Genomic DNA, 22,324 nt, shown 5'->3' with positions numbered 1-22,324 from the left:
GAAATTAGTGATATATGCAAAACCATTTTAGGAAATTTTTCTTCACTGAGTGAAGGATTGTGGCGAAGGGTTTGACTACAGTACTGAAAATGGTATGGATAGAAAAAGCCCTAAGATTTCTTTTGGGGAACTACCATGACATGCAGAACTTATGACCAGGGAAGGCTGCATGGAGAAGCTGTGGATGCCCCATCCATGGAGGCGTTCAAGGCCAGATTTGTGGGGCCTTGTTCTAAGCTGATCTGGTAGGTGGCAGCCCTGCCCATGGAGGAACTGGAACTAAAGGGACCTTAAGGTCCCTTCCAACCCAATCCATGCTATGATTCTATAATTCTATACAGAGCAGAATTATTTTGGAAAACATTATGATCTGAACCCATGGGCAGAGTGCATTCCCATACAGCATGAGCTCAACACTAAATTATAGTTTCCATCTTATCAAAAAAACATAGGTCCTTTTCATGCAGCCATTGTACCTCCTGCTTGAGCCCTCTTCTCATTCTGTAGACACAGAATGTCACTTCTAGCATGGATGGCAACATGCTCAGTGCATCCCATTAACAACAGAGGGCCACAGTACATTGTTGCACTCACTCTTAGTGTTGAGGGGATTTCACCATTGTATATTCCATGTTCCACATGCACAGAATGAAGCAGGGACTCGCTTAAATCCAGAATGACTTGTAATACAACACAATGTTTGTTAACTCCACTGGAATTATTCTTCAAATGGAGAGGGACTATACACAAAAGCAGCCAAACTAAGAAGTTATTAAATGTGGACTAGAGGTGTAAAAGGAGAATTAATATGGAGAATTTATCTTTGATTTCCAACACATCTTACTGAATTCTCTTTTGATGTTAGAAATATGTCATAAAAGTAAAATTAATTTTTTTAAAGAGTATTACTTTTCAGAAGAGACTGTAGAATCGTGGAATCATAGAATAGCCTGGGTTGAAAAGGAACACAATGATCATCTGATTTCAACCCCCCTGCTATGCGCAGGGTAATGTATCATGTGCAGGTAGAAGATTATATAAGTTCAATTGTTTCAAATTATATTTTCAAAATGTTTAAAACTTGAAGTTTGTTTGCTCTAGTGTAAATGTACTTCTTGGAAACTTTACACCATATGCTGACATGCATATGTGGGTGCTAAACAGTTATTTTCTTTTTGTTTATAGATAGAGATGCATTTAATGGTGGGCTCCAAATTGTGATTCAGCCCATGATTTCATTCAACCTTGATGCCAAATCACTGCTAGCAAACGGAGCAAAGGAACATGAGAACAACATGCTGAGCCCATCTCATCACAGATCTATATAGCAAAGTGATTCTATATGTAAATATGAAAATGCTTACTGTAGATGCCCAAGACAAAAGGAAAGACACCTGAAAGCCTGAATTCTTATTACAAGAAACATCAGAGTGCTAGAATGGAGGAAATGTTAACAAGACAATTACATACAGCAAATGTATTGTAGATACAATTAATACCTCCTGCTAATTAATGGAGATTTTAAGATTATTTCTTAATTTCATTTGTTTTGAAGAGGCACTATAATCTTCGTATATGGTACAGCTGTAGGTAAACACACAATTGTTTCTGTGTCTATAGGAATGTTTTCAGAGTTAAGTTCAAAGTAAAAAGAGTTGTGATCTTCCTTTACAAGGGATTTTCTTCCTTTTCCAGAACTTTGAGGAAAAAGGCAGTACAATGCCCTTTCCGAAGCCCTTTTCAATTAAAGACCTAATGGAATCTTTTGAAAATGCTTTTAGAGTGCGTTATGTACATAATCCCCCTGAGCAAAAGGAGAGTATCATCAGCTTCGATTTTTATATGGATCCCTGACTGAATGGCCAGCAACACTGAAACATTTGGCTTCTCCTTGTGAACTGTTGTTCCAGCTCAGAAAGCCGAACACCTACAGCTGAAAGAGGATGGCAAGCTTTCCAGGCTGCAGTGTGGTTCGGTATCTCACTGCAGAAACTTCCTTTGTGATTCACAAAATATGTATAATGCATTGAACTGGTCATCACAGCTGGGATTTGGATGATGAGATGTAGGATTGTTTTAAGGTTTTCTGCTGCTTTATATTTTGATAAAGTTTCCTTTGCTGAGCCACTATCCTTGAGTTTTGGTCTCTAATGCAAAGTTTAAGAGACATTTATTTTCCAAATTTCACTTGAAGAATTCTTCTTATTTCACAAGCCATCCCGACCAGTAAAGTAACAACAAAGTCTTCGTTATTTTACTGTTTCTATTTTTAGACTGTAGTAACTCAGCACCTATACAGCCATGCTGCTTTATCTCCCACTTAGAGGAACGCTCATGAGGTGGCAGTATCTGGGAGAGACTCCCATTTATCTTGTTGTCAGTACATTTCTTGGAGTAGATAGAGTATTTTATCTTGCTTTTTATAAGCCTTCAGAAAAATTAACTGGCAAGTTTTACTTACCTCTACATGCAGCACAGCATTTCTACCACGTATGAAAACACCGGTGTTCCTCTTAATGTTGATCTTTTTGAACTACTTGATGGAAACCACAGAAATATCTGCTTCTTTTTTTTTTTTTTTTTTTTTTTTTTAAACTAACTCAACAGCCATGTCCACTGGGACATAGTAACTAGCAGCTTTGGATACCTGCTTGAGAAAGCTTACAAGAACTTTCTGCCATGTGGGTGCACAGCTCTTTCTAAAAGTGGATTCTGCCTTTTGAAATCTAAGGCTCACAATGCAGCGTTTATAATATGAAAACAATTCAAGCAGATATCTGAAGAATCATAGAATGGATTAGGTTGGAAGAAATCATCCAGTTCCATTCCCCTGCCATTGGCTGGTTGCCACCCACTAGATTAGACTGTGAAGGCCCCAGTCAGTCTGGTCTTGAATGTCTTAAATGCATATTGCTCATTGCTAGTTGTTCTGTTTACATGAATCTTTGGTCATCTTGTGCTGTTCCTTCATTTTGTTGCTCTCATGTTCAAAAATATTGCAGAAAACACACTGCCACTCACTATAGACAACCATATGGCATGGGATGCTGGAGAACAGTGCTTCCTTCCATTGACACTTGCATGGCATTACATGTTACAGCATCACACGACATGAAGCAAAGATCATGATCCTGCTCTTTGGCTCCTTTTTTATTAGCACCCAGAGGTGGTGAGCTGCTTCTTTTGGTACTATTTGGGCAGCTTGTGCCACAGATGGAAAAAGAGGAAGCAGCTAAACCTTGATAATAATGAATTTAATCACAAAATCACTATGGTTGGAAAGACTATACAGACCAACTGTCAACCCATCAGCACCATGCCCACTAACCATGTCCCATATCTACAAATTTTACAGAAGATGAAGGGAAAAGCTTGTGTTGCAAGAAAAATATTTCTGGTGTCTGACACTTGACCAGCAAACCTACTGCTTGGGGCTTTCCTGAACATCACTTTAAAAGAACAAAGAACCATGGTTCACTCTTGTTAGCTTCACTACATCTTCCTTTGGCCTCACTGGAAAACATAGTGTGTTTGGAAGAGGACAGGTACGTCTATTTTCATTTGCCTCCTACTCTGCTGTGTGAGGAAGCCACACACACTGTGCTCGCACACACGCCCGTACACGTGCAAGAGGCAGAGCATCAGAAACAGACAACTCACAGTTTATCCATCAGTTACTGTAACTTTCCTGTCAGTGCTGCTGCTGCTGAGAGGAACTCTCTGCATGTGCCCATTTTTCATCACTTCTATAACCCGTGCGTTTCTTAGGACTGCAGCCCCTGGGCCAGGTTGGTACATATAGAGATGTGATTTATCAGCAGTTAAAAACGAAATCATTTGGGAATTGGCACTGCTGTTCCCGAATTACTCGGCAGGAAGCTGCCGCTCCACACCCTCGTGCTAAACGCAACCACTGCCTCGCGTGCAGAGAAGGGCAGAAAGCGGCGATCCGCGCTCCACCAACCCCGCACCATGCCTTCCCACAGGGCAGGCAGGCACCTGAGCCGCACCAGCGGAGCGCGAGCCGAGCGAAGACCACCGTGGCTCCTCCCAGCACCGACGGTGCCTCCGGACTGCACGGCGCGATGCCGGCAACCCGGGGCTACGGCCGCCTGCGGGGCACAAAGCGGAGGGCGTCGAGGCACCGCGGTCCCTCTTCCCCCGCCACCTGCCGCCAAACCCGTGGGGGCCGCCCTGCAAATGGTCGTTCCCGCGGTATGCGCTCCCCTAAATCTACCGCACCCCACCGTGGGAGGGGAAGGGGGGGTCTGACCTCCGCGGCCGGAGCGGAGCTGAGCTGCAAGGGCACGGGGGAAACGGACCGCGCGCGGGGGGGGGAGCGGACTTCCAGGCGCGCCGCTCCGTGTCCGCCCGTCCATCCGCACCCGCCGCCGGCCGCGGAGGGGGCGCGGACACCGCCCCGAGGCGCCGTCGCCGCCGCCGTCTCGGCGGGTGCAGCCGCGCGGATGGAGCCGCTCCGCCTCTGACAGCGCCGCCCCCCCCCTCCGCCCGCCCTCACCTCGAGCTGGCGCTGCCTCCCCGCGCTGCCAGCGCTGCCGTCTCGCCTCGCCCGCCGCTCGCCCGCCCGTCCCCGTGGTGCCGGGCCCCGCCGAGAGGCAGGCGGACAGCCCTCGCTCTCGCCCCCCGACGCGGGGAAGCGGACAGCGGGAGGAGAGCATCGCTCGGCGCGCCGCGGCTGGCGGTCTCCGGGGATGGACCGCGCTTCGCCCCCCGCCTCCGCCTGCCCGCCGAGAGGAGGGCGGTGACCGAGCGGCGAGGAACAGAAGCACCCGCCCGCGCCGCGGGGTCGGCGCGACCCTTCTGCAGCCCGGTTAAATGTCACGGCTCTCTCCGGCTGCTCCCCGCCGCCGCCGCCCCGCGCGTCGCTCACCTCGGGAGGGGGCAGAAAAGGGGGGCGGCAGAACCCGCCCCGGCTGCGGCGCGCCGAGAGGGAGCGCCCGGCTCCGCCGCCAGGTAAGCGGCGGGGGCAGCCCCGCTGCCGTCGGGGGTAGTCCCCGCCTGGGATGGGGAACTTTGCGGGGGGGTGGGAGGGGGAGGCGGGAGAGAGGAGAGGACAGGTGGCGGCAGCGGGACGGGGGCGGCCCCATCGCCCCGCCGAGTCCCCCTTTTCTCCCCCCCGGCTGCGGGACGGGGCTGTGGTGTGGTGCGGGACTGAGGACAGAGGGATGACCGCGGTGCCCCCCCCCCCACTATGGGGTGGGAACCCTGCAGGGTGTCACGAACACCGCCGTCCTTTGTAGCGGGTATGCTCCTACATCTGTGTCCGCGGTGGATGTGCGCTGGATGGAGAACGTGCGTCCCCGGAGCAGGGGTTCGGGGGACGGTGGAGACGATGCTCCTCGTTCTGCAGAGCGGATTTTGAGCGCCTGCGGTTGTAAGGGGCAGCTCCGAGTGCGGTACTCCAGAACACGCACCTAGGGGAATAGCAGGTATGGCCAAGACAGCAGAGCCGCCTGCCTCCACGTTGCCTCCCCGTACGGGGTTCTGTACGCTCTGTCCCACAGCTGCTGCGATAAACACTCAACGCTCGCGAGTGTTTCCCCCTGTAGGTTTCCCTGCCAAGCAGAGAGGAACTGCAGTGCTCTCTCTTTATGTGCTGTTATTTCAGAATGCTGTTCTTTCAGAAGTAAGACCTTTTCATCTAGAAAGGAAAGCATCAGAATGCTTCAAAATAAATCAGATCTAACTTGGATAGCTTGCTAAGTGTTAGCGGGGGGGGGGGAGGGTGGGGGGCACAACTGCTTTTTTTAGTGGCTTTGTCACAAAATGAGCCATGCAGCCTTTATTTCAGTCAAAACTACAGTAGTGAGGGATGGAAGTGAAAATGAGTTCATGTGATGCTGGGAGAGGGAGGTAAAAAACGTGTGAAACCCGTTCCCAGGGGTTCTCACACCTGGTCCTGCATCCTTCATCCAGCACTGAGGGGTTTGGGTTGCAAAGAAGATCACACCTGGAGCTGCTGTGTACACCTTGGGAGAATTATAGAGTGTTCTATCCATCATTCAACAGCAGTGTTCTTATGCAAAAAAAAAAAAAGAAAAAAAAAAGAAAAAGTGAAAATCCAGTGGAAGGAGGAAGAGAAGGGTCTGTTTTGCGGTGAAAGCCGTGCAGGTGGGAGCTGTCTCCCCACTGCACATCAGCAGTGCTGCACCCCATGCTGGAGGCACTGCCCTGTGCATGCAGAGCTGTGGTGTGGTCGGCATGCAGTGGGCCGTGGTGTGCAGTGCTCTTGTGTGTGCCTGCAGATACTCTCTCCAAAGATAGGTTGGGGTTTTTCCCCCAGATCAGCACTTGGATTGATTCCCCAGCTACTGTGTCCCCTTCTCACCTTTCTGTCCTGAAAAGTAGTGATTTTGACAGTGTGCTGCAGAACAGCAGTATCTTCTCCTTTTGGTAAACAGAAGATCTCTGAGAACTGTTTTAAGTGCTCTGAATTCCCCCTTGAGGAAGTAGGAATAATGCCTCCATAGGATGGAGAGAACACGGTACGCTCAGCTTGCTGTGAGCAGTGTGGTGCAGCCCACAGCCAGGATTTTCTCTTCTAGGATGGAGGCATTCTGTGGAAGGGCTCTAGGTGGAATTGTTTTCCTGCACAGCTGCAAGAGGTGAAGGAATATTAAGTGTTAGAGAAGCTTGTCATCTAGACAGCTGTCCACCCGTACTGCCGTCAGTGCTGCGTGGGCTGATACTGTGGGTTGTAGTACCCTGCAGTTAGGGAGAAAGACCAAAGTAACTTGCCGTTCGTGGTCTGAAGCCATGTCATTTTCTTCCGTATAGAAAGGTAAGGAGGTCTGTAGGATGGATTGTGACTGCTGAGTTTAAAATGCTCTTTCATCTCAGAAGGTTTTAGGTCAGACCCTCTGAATAACATCAGCACCAGGTGGGTGTGGTTATTGGTGAGGATATTGATGAGGACTCCGAGAGGATTCCGGTGCTTTCAATAATTCATGCTGCTGTGGCTCTTGCTTCTGTTTCTGTGGGTTTTATTTTGTTCTTTTTGTTGGTGGGGGGGATTTTATTTCTATCTTTTTTTTTTTCTTTTTTCTTTTTTTTTTTTTAAATGCCTTTTGGCTGTCAAAAGGTCAGGGAATGTAGTGAGGAGGCAGTGCAGGAGCTCTGAGTGCTGGGTGTGCAGCCTGTTGGCTCACTGGCTCACCCTTTGTGTGAAGGTACATTTCCTCCTCACTGTTGCTGATAATTAAAAATACAGCTGAGGGACCATTAAGTGGATCGGTTTCACTGGATTTATACAAAACCAAGCACCATGCTCCTTGTGCCTTAGAGTTTGTGCAGCCACAAGTTTTTTTAACACGTTATGTTAAATACAGTCTTACTTTGCGTAATTTCTCTTTGCATTCTTTGTGGATATTCAGGACATTCAAGAAAATTCTGATTCTTACTACTCATTGATTGGTATTCCTAGGTCATTATAAAGCCTGATTAGTCAAAGCTGTGTCTAATTATGAATCCTTACGAACTATTGCTCATTTCTGATCAGTACAGTGACTAGTTTTGCTGTTTGTTTTCTGAAATATTTTTAGTTCATGCTTTTTTCAGCCAGTCTTAGGGAGCTTCTTTCCCTGATTTGAAAGCATAGGGAGAAGCTTTTGCTTCTTTTTCTGGAAAGAATAACTTCTTTTTTATCTTGAAAAATATTAAAATGATTGAGGTAACTCTGTTAAGAACGAAATGGAAGTATTTGAAATTTGTAAGTATTGCCACTCAAGACTGATGTTCATGCGGCATGACAATCGATGGTTTCCGTGCTGTCAGTATTATCCTCATGAGATGCACTGAGTAGAACTCTTGTTTGGGTTTCTTGCCATCTGATAAGCCTTTGGATTCCCAGGGAACAATTCCATTCCTTAACGATGGAAATCTTTAGAGGGAGGAAAGACAGAAGATAAACTGTCATCAGTGTTGTATAATGGCATTTCAGTGACCCATTTTCTGTTGATAAAATGCAAATCTTCTGTGTTGGGTTTTTTTTTTTTTCCCTCTTCCTTTCAGCAACTATCCTGTGAAGCAGTAGTTCATGTGCTTATTTATAATCATACTGATCAGAGCTGCTATTTGATTAAAGCCTGATCTCTCATTCCCTTTGAAACTTGAAGTAGATATCTATATCAGTAGGTTGTAGGCAAGTGTTTTTATATATTGGCACACTGTGTTTTCAGCCTCGTGGTTATGATGGCATCCCTATTAGGCCAATGTGGATACTTGGTGAACAGTTTTCTATGAGATAGACTTAGTGAGCACTTGAACTCATCGTCCAAAAATACTGCTATTTACTCTTGAATAGAAATAAAGTTGCATTGAAACGAATATTCTTTATGAAGTGTAAACATTTTAAGCTGCTTTCTGCTGCTGAGTAACACTTTAGCTAATCTTTGTCCCTTCGTAATAGAGGAAAGTCCCATTTGGTTTTAGATTGCAATTAAAATCCAAATATCACCATTTAAATGATGAAAGATGATGTGAAAGTAGGATGATCTTTGTTGTTTTTTTTTTTTCAGAAAACCAGTTGTGTCTGAAGGAAATGAGTGCATGCGTTTTCACCTGATGGACCAATTACACAGACTGTTTAGAAAATTGTTTATTAGTTAAAAAGATAAAGCAACTTAACTCATAAGCTGTCAGTGCCAAAATTAAAGTTACGGTACAAGAAAAAAAGGCAAAATGCTGTCAAAATTTTATCATCCTCGGTAGTAAAACTATAATTTATTTTGGTAGAACAGAATTGAATTAAATTTAGCAGAATGATTTGTCTGTGCAAAATCTTACTTTATTATGGAGCTTGTTTGATTAACTGCAAAAAGTCAGTCGTTTGGTCACGATGAGTAAGAGTAATTATCCAAAATCCTGTTGCTTTTTGTTTAGCAAGAATTTATACAACAGTAACTTGTGATTAATATTTTATTACCAGTAATAAATGTGTGTCCTATTTTATGTTTTAAAAAATCATATATCTTCTCAAAAAAATTAATCAACTGAAGACAATTTCTTTTGGATTGTAGTAAAATCACATTAAAAAACCCCAAACTGTAGGCACGGTGTCTTAATGGATACAGAATGGTAATATATATTTTATGTTTGAAATTATACTTTTTGAAGTTGTGTTTCCTCTAACAGCCATCTCTGATGACTGAGAGCATCCATTGAGAGCAGCAGATCAGATTACAGGGACTTAATGTGAAGACAAATATCTGTCGTTCTAAGCATGCCTGCCTTCTGTATTGAAAACGTATTGCAGCCACGGGGGTAATAGTCATTGAAGTAAGGCAGAGGCCTTCCAATGTGAATGAAGAGCTAACTTTTTAACCCCTGACTGCACAGAAAATAGGATTTCATGGAAGTTCCTTCTTTGTATATTGCTTTCTTTGATAGATTTGTTTCAACTGAGCAAGATAGGGTGAATTACACAACCTGAGAAATCAAATGCGTTGATCTGACAACTGGACTCGTCCTCCGTCTTCATCCCAACATCTAATTGATCTTTCCTCCTATTATGTCCTTCAGTTTGCATATGATGAAACAGCATTAATTTCTCAGCTCCAGTTTTTGGTTCTTCGCTGTTGTGCTCATAAGCTGTATGAGAACTTCGAGTTTGGTGATGGCCTTGTGGACCAGCAGGTAGTAGTAGGCCACGAGTGAGAGCTTCTGCAAGAGGGGATTTTCTGAGAAGGAGCTCTGTTTGGCTGTTGTGGAGTTGTTTCCTGCAAAGGGAAAAGCTTTCTGTTGCCTGTGATGAACTGCCAGGTGAGCTGCCACTCATGGTGCACGTGGGCCTCGGAGGTGCAGTTCTCCAGTGCTGGCTTGGCCCCAGCAGCCTGCAAGTGCTGTGTTGTTCCTGCACTGAGGCAACCATTTTTGCTGCTGAAGCAGGCTGCCAAGGTGTTTGATCATGCTGATAAAACCGTGTGTCACAGAGGATCTTCCTGAGATTTAAGTTCTCTATCCAGAATGACCTAGTTATAAAGCAGAAATCATTGTGATTGTAAAATATTAATGTTTCAGCTTATTGTAAATGTATTTGTTAAGAGTGTTTCTTGGTTGGACTTTGTGAGCTGGACCTGCTTTGGTTCTGATGAAGGCTCCCCTTTAGTTTGAACTTAGATATGGTTAATGGGTTATGTTAGTGACTCTCCCTGAATGTAGTAAAAAAGTGAAATTTCTTTAGCTGCATCATTTAGTGAAGCTCTTTAAAGTCAATTACATTGAATACATTAATTTATTACAGCAGCGGATAAGAAAGTTTCAAATGTTGTTGGTGGCCCATCCATTTGAAACATTTCCTTATTTTTCAAGGCTGCTTATTTTTTTTGTGCATGTTTGCTGTTACAGCTGTCTGATGTGAAATACTAGTGAATGCCTTTTAATTCCAGTAACTCTGGTTTCAGTTTATTAGAGCAGTAGTTCACTCTGTTGATAGACCCAGGGAAATATGAATGTCTGCAAACCTATAATTATGTCAGGAACTAATTTATAGCCTGATTTATTTATTTATTTATTTATTTAGTGCTGAAATCATATAGTACAGCAGTGAAGAGAAATTATATGGGTATAGTTCAGATCTTTGAAAAAGGTAAGAACACTGAGATTTTAAAAATTATTATTAAAAAGAAGCTCTCAAGAATTACCTAAGTGCTTAGGTAATTCTCAGCCTAATATGGGTTGAATGAACACCCCTTTCTTTCAGATGTGTAAATATTTGTATGTATTGCTGAGACTTGTAGCTACTTCTAATTAAATTGTCAGAGGCATCAGAGCTGAAGCTGTCAGAAGGATTTGCAGTTGCCCTGGGAAGCAGTGGTTGGAACTCTGGTTACCCAGGTAGGCTGACTGGATAGTAAGACCACAGATAACTTCAGGAGAGAGATGCAAGAAAGTAGCTCTTTGGGAAGAAAAAATTCTGCTGCTTCTTAGGTTCTGGAGAAAAGCAAAGATTTCAAGTTGATGAGGCTTTGCCACTCAGCCGTCTGCAGATCTTATCTGAGACATAGTACATCTGACAACCCAATTGGAGAAGAGTAGAGTTTGTGTAGTACTTGTGACAAAATCCCACATTTCTTAAAGGGAAATAAAGGAAACTGAAGCAGGAATTAGGGTATCACTCAGTGTGTCTGTGAAGGAGAGAGGCATCTGAGCTATGACTTCCCAGCATCTCCATGGCTGACCATCGCCAAAAGAAGTGAACTGCATTCAGCTTTCAAAATGGTGATGCTGTTTTCTAGGCCTGGCAGTAATTGTCCTGATGGGAGAGAGTGTGGCCCTAGTCTGCCAAGGGTGTGCAGAAGAGTAAACATCCATCATTAAGGACCATGTCACATTACAAAATCTGCATTAGAGGTTCTTCTGCATGCTTCCAGTGCTAGATGCAGCTGTCCAGCCTAGGGTTATCACATAGAAGAAAAGATAGCATTTATAAATTTGAGTAGAAATGATAGCATTGACCATTAGGAACTAGAATAGCTTTTTTTGATTTGCAATACGTGCAAAAAATAATGTTAATACAGTGTGTGTGGAGGAACTGATGAGAAATCAGTTGCGTTCAGATAAACATATGAGATAATCTTGAAGAAAAAGCATGATTCTGCATTTGGTTATTGTTTGTATGGCTTTAGAATCCTTTTAATTGACATCTTGTTTTTGGAATGCTGAGCATGATCAAGGAAATGAGAAAATACCTGTCTCAAGCAAGCTTTTGACTTCTTCTCCACATGAACTGCCACACTTTGCTATGCAATCGAGGCATGTGGGCTAGAGACAAATTTGAACACAGAAGATGTTAACAAAATCCGTTTTGGATTACGGAAGCCTCCAAAGAGCGCGTGGGCCAGTTTAACTTGGCAAAAGAGTTTTTCCATGCTCCCAGTGTATGTAAACCCTCGTACAAATAAGAATTTATTCCAATTGAGAATTGTGTTTGTTAAACTAGATATAAGGTATACAAATAACTTCAGAAAAGTTTAAATAGATGAAAGTCTTGCTTCAGTTGCCCTTGCAGGTGTGAGGAGGAAGTTGTTACTGTGGAGTTCCTACAAGGCAGTAGGAGGGAACATTTCAAGATATATAGCAGTCAAGCAGGTGGAGAAACAAACTGCAAGGGTATAATAGTTTGTTTCCAGGAATTCTGAAGGAAAGATGTGACTTAAGTGACTTCTAAATCGGTCATTTAGTTTTGAATACTATATATGACCTGGAGGGTAACCAATTATGAGGAAGAAAAATGGTGAGGAACTGACAGGAAGTTGAAACCCAACTAAGTAATTGAGGAAAATAAATTGTCACCAACACTTAGAAGAATGTGTTAAAAAGATGTAATACACTTCTGATCACTTTAAGGAGACAAATGGTTCTGTGGTTTTGCTGGTGGAAATAGTCCTGTACAACTCCCTCCTCATGCTCAGTGTGGCTTAACATGAGTGTATAGTTCCAGGCTTACTACTGAACACTTCTTTTCTTGAGAACATATTCCTTCAAAATGTTCAGGATCAAGTTGTTCATACGTTGTTTTCATCAACACTCTATCTGTGGAAGTGAAAAGGGTCAAAGTCTTAAGTGTATTTGGGATTTTGGAAGAACTAGCTCTTGTGAAGAAATAGACATAATTTCTACTTTGATTTTGAGATAATTAAGTACTAAGCAATGTAATGCATTGGAGACTGCAAAACAAGTCATCAGATATCTCTTGTAAAGCAGTTACAAATACTGTGAAAAGACAAGCTGATGTAGTTTGTCCTTTTTATAGCTGAGGATAAAAAGAATTGACCTAAATCTCTTTGGTAATTGTTTTGGACTTTCCCTAACGTAAACCATTTTTATGTTGAGATACACTTGCTAAAGCTTTGGAATGGAAAGGTGGGGGTATGGTGAGCTCTTTAATATTACATATTCCAGTTTTATTTTTACCATTAGATAAACAAAAAATTATCTGATGGGAAAAGAAATCTGAATTACAAAATACTTAAAAATTAATAATACATTAACCAAACTTTATTGAAGTAAGAGTTTCAATCTTCTAAAACTTTGGAGCTAGTTTATCTGGGGGTACCTTTTTTTTTTTTTTTTTTTAAACTGGAAAAAAAAAAAAACAAAACTAACAACTAAGAATGTATCCTCTGAATACCATCAAAAATCTTCTGCATTATGTCATATTACACAATTGCTTGCATGGATAGTGGCTTATCTGTCTCTTTGGGCTTTAGCTCTTCTGAAGAAATGCACATTGCTCAATGGGAGGGATATCAGGCTCTTAATTGCCACCAATTTGTTGTTGCTGCACTGGTCAATGCACTACTAAACCATCCTGTTTTATGGACACAGTGGTTTGAGCATCAATGCCAGTCTTTGTAGTCTTGCTTAAAAATGTTTGGGATGTTATTTTGCAGTGTGCACAGGCATATTGTCTGAAAAATTAAATTGGCACCCAGTATAGAATGCAATATCAACACATAATTGCGATATCAGATCAAAATAAGCAAGTTTACCACTTTTACTTCTTAATAAGTGTAGAAAACTTCATTTTACTTTAAAGTACTTGTTAGAACTTTCTGAGACTGTTTCATTTCAGTAAAGATCAGATGAGTGCTGCAGTTGAAGAAATGACTGGTCAGATTTAACAGCTACTAGCCAGCAACAGTTCACTACTTGTTCATTTTAAGGCAGCATTACTGAGTATTTGGTGCATATGAAGATAGCGTCTTTTTTTTTTTTTTTTTTTTTTTTTTTCCCTCACTGTTGCTTCTTACAAAGTAAGTGAAACTATTGCCATAGGTTGCAGTTGAGAGATACTCCTGTTTAGCTGGAAGATGTGAGTTTGACTGGAAGTAAGAGATATTCCGTATAGGAGATTTAAACCTCTTCATCATTATGGAGGTTCTCTAACAGAAATCTGCACCTTGTCCAACTGGATTTTACAATTAAATCTTTAATCTGTATTACAGCTTTATTTTATTTATGTGATAACTAGGTATTAACAACACATGGAGGGACACTCAGTGAGTGTGTGGAATATATCAAGATCTTACATATGTGCATCTTTTTCAGCAGCCATCAAAGTATCTAATGTTCTGCAGCTTTTCAAATCTACTGAGTGCAATATGATTGTATCTCAGATTTGATACTGATTGTGAACATCTATGAAAAATTGCTCATGCTTTTGAGCCCATGACAAACTACCAGTATACTGTTATGCATAGGTTGTGCTGCTTGGAAAATTCTGTAACTCTTTGTTCATTCAGTCTGAAGCAAAATGTAATTCTGTAATACATATGTAACAGTAAAGTCTACTTTGTCTATAAGAACAATTAGTTATATTTTGAACTCAGCTAAGGGATTTATAATAGTAGTGCTCACTTAAATTTACTATAAGATATATGTATATGGTTTAACATTCTTCTGGAACTCAGGCTCTGTGATTCTAGGTATACTAGCAGAAATGACCTGTTACACTTTCAAGAACTTATGCAAAATTTTTTTTTTTTGCACAATTTTGAAATCTGACATAGAATATTATTTCAGCGAATTGCAGCTGTTACATAGATACTTTGAAAGATCAGAGTAAAACTATGTTAACAGCAGATCATGGCATATTTGATAAATAAAAAAATACTAAGATGTCTGCTTTATGGACTGTGTTTGGAAAAGAATTTTTATCCAAGGAAACAGAAATTTAATCATATTTGCAGCTGGGGTTCCTAGCTTTTGGTATTTCACTTAGAGTACCAACAGGGCCGTTTTCTGCAGCTGTCGTGAAAACAATTCAGGCCTGTGTATGAGCTGTGTAGCTTCTCTTTCATTACAGTTCAAAATTCATCAATATATCCCGTCTAGGTAACTACAGTGATATCGCTGGCTATTTTTATTTCTGTGTTGTTCTCTAGAGTACTGAAAATTTTAGCTCTTATCCTAATTCTTTGTAGTTGGGAATGATGAGTAGGATCTTCTTGTGGGCTTGCTACCTCTAGCATTTTTTCCTTTGAAATTACAAGTGCTGAGTGACAAATGCCTGAACTCTGATCTGACTCATTACTCCCCTTACAGTTTGTTACACAGAAGTTTTGCCTCAGAAAAAAAAAAAAAAAGTAAGACAGAAATGAATCTCGATTATCAATAATATTCATTCTGTTTGCAGCATGAATTAGTGCAAACTCTTATATTTATGATGGCAATCACTAGATGGCAGTGCTCTATGGTCTTTGTAAGTTGTATTTTGCTTTTCTTTGCGAAGAAAGCACTGCTGTACATTAAACAAATTTCTCTGAGTGGACAGCTCTAACAGCTCCATCCTTGTTCAGAAGGTGTGCTGAGGTGTCATCACTGCAGCAACACTGTCAGGAAACAAGGTGAAAAAGGTCTGGCAGACTTAAAACCGACAGCACTTTCAAGCTGCCAAAATAAGGAAGCAGAAGCTGCTTTTGTTTGCATTGATTTCACATAGGGTCTTGTCAAAGGGTGAGTTCAACACTGAGGTTAAATATGCTATGGTAAGGAAAGGAAGTTTTTAAGAAGTTATATAAAGCCCAGTGCCTTGAAAGTACCTGCATGCTGGTCTGTATATTCCCTACCTGATGTTGTTTGGCTGGTATCACACACTGGCAGAGTGGAACTCCAGGCCTGCTTCCTGGCTCATTTGAACAAGGATGTGAGAGAATACACTTGTCCAGTGGCTACACATAAATCGGACTGTCATTGTTCCCCAGTAAAGCTTTGTTCAGAGTTTCATCAGCTCTTCTAGCTGGAAGTGCTGTCAGGCCTTCTTTCACCAGGAGCTCTCCTGATGCCAGTCCTGTATAGCAGTTCTCTCAAGGGCAGGTGGCTACAGAGTCAGCAGTGGCAGCCAGTGAGCATTTGCCATTCTCAGATTTTGAGCAGTGCAAGAGCTGGACTTTTGAAGGTATTTTTAAAAATAACTGTGCCAAATTCTATATGACATAGATCTACATCTTGGCATTAAAACTGTGGCTGAAATTGTGTATGTTGTTTCAAATGTATTGCAGAATAAGAATGTGTAAGTCTAGCTATTGGTGAAAATTAAATTTCACTTCCATGCTGTGTAGTATAAAGACTGAGAAGTGTTAAATGAAAGCCTTTATTCCAGCATGTCGATTAAAATGGTACTTAAAAGTGTTTATTGTAGCACCGGATTTAGTGGCTGTGCTCTCCGTTGGCTAAAGCTTGTTGTTATCTATTCATTTTTCTTTCCAGCTTCTAAGATGCAATTACAAAAAGTCAGCTTAAGTCATTCAGAAAATAATTTTGGAAGATGGAATAAGAAATGCATTGAAACAATATCAAAGTTTTTGCATTAATTATTTTTCAACATGAGCCTTGTATTTTATAATGAAAATACTTTTGAGCATGAAACAATGCATTTCATTATGTATTTACCTAATTTGGTTATTATTATTTGAAAAAATCTCTAAATCTGATTTTGGTGATAGTGACATGCCTTACAGAGAGCTAGGTGAAAATGCTTAATGCAGAAGACAATAATCTTGGAAGCTCTTGCAGGACTGTTAAAGAAATCCGTAAAATCTAGTTTGTTTCATAATCCATCATTTTTCAAGTCAAGGTTCTGGAGGCCAGAGGGTGATGTTGTCACCTGATAATGACCTGTTGAAGAGGATGTCAACTTATGTACGCTTTTAATAAGCAGCTTGAAAGTAAAGTAGGATGCAAGATGAGACAGCAGCAATGGTAGCTTCACATTGAAAGAATCTAGATTGGAACATTTTTTGACCTGGATTTTGAAACCATTGCTCATGTCTTCATGCAGAACAACATGATTGACAGAGGCACTTCAGGATAGGAATACCTGTTTTTTATTATCACTTGGCTATCTGTAAGCTTGTGTCTGATTTTTAAGTGGTGCTGGAATTGTTTTGGTTAAAGTATTACATTTGAGATCTGTGCATACGTTGTAGTGAGGGAGACATTTGTTCACCAGCTCCTGAGCTAGCAGCCCTGTTACTAATGTCTCACCAGTGCTTTGAATCTGAGCTTTATTCTGTATTCATTTCTGGATATAGTTCACTGAATTGGTGAGTATCTTAAGAGAGACTGCATGAACTGCAACCAAATACCAGAAACTGTCACATAGACTGCACTGTAATAACAAAAAAGTCTTAAAATGAGTCATTTTCTTTTAATGCTAGAAAGTGATTTTACTAACACAGGAAAACACTGTTATGCCTAAGGCTGTTCTGCTTCTGCTTGACTCGAGTCAAACACTCCTTCCCAGACTTTCCTTTTTGCCCTGCTATCAGTTGTAGTTGTAAAAGAACAGGCACATATTTCATACTGTGCTTTGGCAGGAGAACGGGGCTGCAGCATTTCTGATTTCAGTTCTTTACAGAAAACTTCATCAGCTTAGGAGACACTTCTTGAGTAAAAAAAATAAAAAATAAAAAACTCGCAGCAGTCTAAAAGGATAAGTTCGTTGTTTTGCGAACTACCCTCTGGTTTGCTCTTCGATGAAGTAGTAATCTGATTATTTTAGTAAAACATTTCTTACTTAAAAGTTTTGCTTAAAAGGTTTTAGAGGATTGTTTGAGTTTTGAGGTATTAGCTAATTTGTACTTCAGAATGAAAGCTGGCCTTTTTTTTTTTCTTCCTTTTTTCATAGTGTTTGAATTGAATAATGAAGAGTGATTGACTACAATTCTGAACATATACATGACAGAGCACTGGAACAGGTTGCCCAGAGAGATTGTGGAGTCTCCTTTTATGGTGATATTCAAGAGCTGTCTGTACACCTACCTGTGTGACCTATTGTAGGGAACTTGCTTTAGCAGGGGGTTGGACTTAGTGATCTCCCAAGGTCCCTTCCAATCCCTGCCATGGTTCCCTATGATAGATGTGCAACACTGAAGTGTTACAAGCATCACGACAGTAATTTGGGGCCATTCTTCGTATGACAATAGAATATGTATAGTACATAAAATGTCAATTTTATTCATGAATATCATAAGCTCTTCTGTAGGCACACAAACTGAAAGTATTTTTACAGTATTGTGGGCATGGTGACAGTGGCTAAATATCTTTCCAAAACCATTTTGCAAATCTTTAAAGCTGCTATGGCTGCTACTGCCTTATAGAAATGCCTTTATGTGCTGTAGAAAATCCTGTAGAAAAGCCTTGTTAACTAAACTAAGCAGAAATATTTTTAATGATGAGCTATATAAGGATGGAAAATAGCTTGATAGGACTGCAGAAGAACACTTTTGGATGTGTTAGAGACACTTAATGACCTGTCCAGCGCTCTGTATTGAACAGAGATTGCACAATAACCTAGAATTTCAAAGTTGATAAAGGTATGTTTATTGTAAAATTGATCCATTTAATGAAGCTGTGCTTTATGTATGTCTTAAAGGCTTAACTGCATTGTCTCAAATGAATATGCTGAATTGTGGAGAACAAGCATAATTCTGTTCTGTTGTGCTCCTTTTTTTTATTGGTAGTGTTTTACTAATAATTTGCTGAGCTCTTCTCTATAAAGATGCATTGTTTCAACTGAATCTCTGACAGCTGCTAAAAGTCTTGGCAGTGAACTTCATATAAGGTTGTTTTTTTTTTTTGTACGCGTTTGTGCAGGGGCCTGTGCCAGAGTATGCACAGCTTTGTGCTGCTTTTTCTGAGTGTTTTTGAAGTGGTAGGAAGAAACCGCTCATTGCAATGCCAGATGCTAACATGCAGGTCTCAAAAATGCCAAATGGTGTACAGCTAAGAACCAAGATTCTCTTTTTACAGATATTTTAGGAAAATGAGGCTCACCCAGAAGAACGGTTAGGTTTCCACAGAACTTGTCTGTGGACCTCTTTTGTTTTGAATTCTTATGTGCAAACCAACTACGATAGCAGGTCTGTAAGCTCTGCACTTACAGATCTTCTGACTAGGAAAAAATTAAATGTGAATGCCAAGAAAGGTGTTTCTTCTCTCTGAAATAAGACCATTCCATCCTAATTAATAGGGAGTAACTTATCTCTTCTTTAAGCACTGTTTTTAAAATATCATACAGCAGAAGTTAGATTTTAGCTGGCACCATGCATATTCCTAGAGAACATTCTCTTATTTTTGTCAAGAAATTCAGCATTTCTTGGAGAGGTTTCATTTTTATTTTAGGAATGTGAAGAATTTTTTGGACTTACTGCTGCCATAACAAGGTTCTTCACAGCTTCTGTCACCATGAAAAAAATTGGGAACACAAAGTTTTATTGAAAAATATCTATAGCTGTGGGTTTCTTTTACTTCCAAGTGCTCCTTAACTGTTCATTGTTTCCCAATTTGTGTTGTGATTACAGGCTTTTCTTGAGTTCATTTTGATATGTTGTTTTTGACGTACAAGAATAAATATTAATACATGATAAACTTTAATAAGTGGATCTTTTTGCCAGTATGAAGTGTACCTGCCCAGCTATATGTCTCAATGGATTTTCACAAAGATGTTGTTTGAAATGCTTCTATTTTTATTTTCCAATAGCAGTTACTCCACAGCGGGATTAAATCTTACTGTTACCTTAAAGTGTAGATTTGAAAGACACGTTTCTCCATTCCATAGATTTCTGCAAGGGAAACTGGTTTGAAAGCTGTCATGACAGTAGAATTACATTCTTTCTTCAGCACAGTATCTGATTCACTGAAGCATGCTATCTGGTAAAAATGACTGTACCACTGTGATTTCTGCCCTGGGAAGCAAAATTGTGTTAGAGGTAAAAATGAATAAATAAATAGATTAAGTAGAACTGGGTCTTATTTGGTAGGAAACAATTTGTCTTTGTTTAGATCCAGTGCAGTCGGTGATGCTGGTGTGATTTATATGAGCCAAAAAATTCTACAGACTTCTAACTGCAAAATTCCATGTGGTACTGTGAACGTTTGATCAATTTTTGGTCTGTCAGGATTCTTAACAACTAATAGACAAAACCAAACAAGATGTAAGAATGCTGTATTTTATGGCTAAAAGTAGATTGTTTTTCTGTGTTGCATCTGAGGAGGGTCAGGAGGGTCACAAAGATGAGAAGGGTCCTGGAGGATCTCCCATATGAGAAAAGGCGTGGGTCTGTTCAATCTGGGGAAAAGAGGACAGACAGGGCATCTGATAAATGTTTCTAGATATCTAAAGGAAGGTGCGAGGCAAATGGGTGAGGTCAGGCTCTGCTTGGTGGTGTGTAGCAACAGTACAAGGAGTAATGGCCTAGAAGTTGTATATAGGAAGTTTCATACAAACACGTGGAAGAATTTCTTTACAGCATAGGTGATGCAGTACTGGAAGAACAGGCTGCCAAGGGAGGTTGTGGAGTCTCCTTCTATGGTGATATTCAAGACCTGTCTGGATGCCTACCTGTGTGAACTGTTGTAGGGAACCTGCTTTAGCAGGGGGCTTGGACTTTGTGGTCTCTGAGGTCCATTCCAACGATTCTGTACTTCTGTGATTCTGTGAATCTTTAGAAGAATCATATGGAATTATCTTTGTCTCATTACCTTTTGAAGTCTGGGAAAAAAAACAAAAACAAAAAACACCACAAAAAATGCAGTAAATAGTTATAAATTTGTTTTTAAATTTGTCAAGAGCTAAGGTTTTCCCTGAAGTAAAGGTTTTGCTTTTGTAAGAATAGGAGCGATAAGAAATTTCTGTTGGAAATTGAAAGGGATTTAAAAAAAAAAAAAAAAAAGGATTGAGGTGTGGTTTTAGCAGACATCCAGTTGAAGTATTTACCTCTCATCTTTGCTACTGAAGCGCTGTCTCTGTGAAACTGGTGGATTACTTAAATGTTTTAAAAGGTGCTCTGTAATGGTGTTGTCATCATTTTCTGGGTACTGAGGCAGCTGTGAGGCTGCCAGTTAAGTGCAGCTGAAGTCAATGAATGTGTGAAAAGCCAAGTAAGAGTGGAAGTATTTAGTGAAATTGGGCTACTCAAGATGCATATCAATTATTGGTGATACTGTGTGCAGACTATTTTCCTCCTAAGATCTTAATCTGCATGGCAGAATCTTATCGCATGATGCAAGTCTCCTGTCACATTGATGTATGTTTGAAGGTAAGTTTCTGTTTTTTTCAGGCTGGTATAGCCTAAACAATCTTTCTATCCCAGTTACCTTCATTGCCCTTGTTCTTTTCTCTTCAGGGAGGCTGTTCTCTCATTAGCGTTGTTTTCTCTGCTTCTGATTGTTGCTGTATAATTAGGTAAAGTACTCAGTCATAAAGACTATGAGCAGTTGCATGCAGAGGTTTCTGAGTCACAAGTCAGCAGTCTGAGTTACATGAGAGGACTTTCATAAGACATCCCAAGAATGGACTGTGTAAATCCCATTCCCAGAGATTGAAACAGGACCTTCACTGTTGAATACTGAAGCTAAGAACAGTATATATTTTGGTACAGTGTTACTGTAACAGATACTGCAGAGAGTTCTGACCAGTAATTTGCCTTCTGTTGGAAAAAAAGGACCACATATGTTTGCCTCTTTTTAGGATGAAGCTTTTAAAGTGCTCTTCTTTGTCTGACTGATTCTTGAAACTTCCTGCCTGTCACTCAACACTGCACCTGCCTGCCTGCTTTTGTTCTGTTGTTTGTGTGCTGTGCAGTTGCAGTAATCAAATTCCCTGTTTCAGAGGCTGCAAAAGAAACCAACACCAAGACACTTAACAAGTTTTGTTAGAAGGAGATATCCTTAGAGACTTAGTACCAGTCCCACAGCATTTCAAAGGCTTCACTTGGCATTCACATATGTAGCAAGCATCTGTTTCCCTAGGGATATCTTGCACTTCATGCAACTGAGGGAAAGACCTATTAAAAAAGAAAAAAAAAGAAAAAAAAAAAAAAGAGGAAGAAGTTGAAAAGTGAGATATAAATGCATTCTGATCTATTTCACCCTGGGTGGTTGAGCTAGTATGAGCTAAACATTATTCCCATTCACTTGCCCTGCAAATTGTCCTCAGGGAGTAGTTTTCTGTCAGTCCAGGCTGACTGAATTTATCAGAAATAGGGTCTCATATTCAGTGACAACCACTTTCTCTGTTTTCTAGCAGTCTTTAGTTACATACGTAGTAACAGCGAGGATCTCATCCAAATGAAAGAGACACATGCATTATTTTTGGAATGGATTTGGTGTTGGATTGTCCATTCGAGCATTTTTGTGGGTAGAAAAATGTCATTTGGGTAACATTTCAAAATTAATCCAATTACAAAACTGGGACTAAAGTACCATCTTGAAGCTGTGGAGGCAAGGATTTAGCTCATGTGGTGGCCTGTGTGCTGAGAGCTACATACTAGTCCTCTGCAAAGCTTGGTTGTTGGTTGTT

The 22,324-nt window shown here is 40.9% G+C and overlaps 1 protein-coding gene across 10 annotated transcripts in view; it reads left to right on the top strand.

The window, feature by feature from the left end:
- The first annotated feature begins 4,339 nt into the window (after nt 1-4,339).
- LINGO2 (leucine rich repeat and Ig domain containing 2) overlaps nt 4,340-22,324 on the top strand; it is a 498,204-nt gene continuing 480,219 nt past the window's right edge. For all 10 annotated transcript variants that reach the window (XR_014880382.1, XR_014880381.1, XR_014880380.1 and 7 more), the window contains exon 1: nt 4,340-4,974. The gene's annotated coding sequence lies outside the window, so the exon portion shown is untranslated. The remainder of the gene's footprint in view (nt 4,975-22,324) is intronic.

This window comes from Meleagris gallopavo, chromosome Z, assembly GCF_905368555.1.
Source record: "Meleagris gallopavo chromosome Z, MGAL_WU_HG_1.1, whole genome shotgun sequence".
NCBI lineage: Eukaryota > Metazoa > Chordata > Aves > Galliformes > Phasianidae > Meleagris > Meleagris gallopavo.
This window is presented reverse-complemented; position numbering and strand designations above follow the sequence as displayed.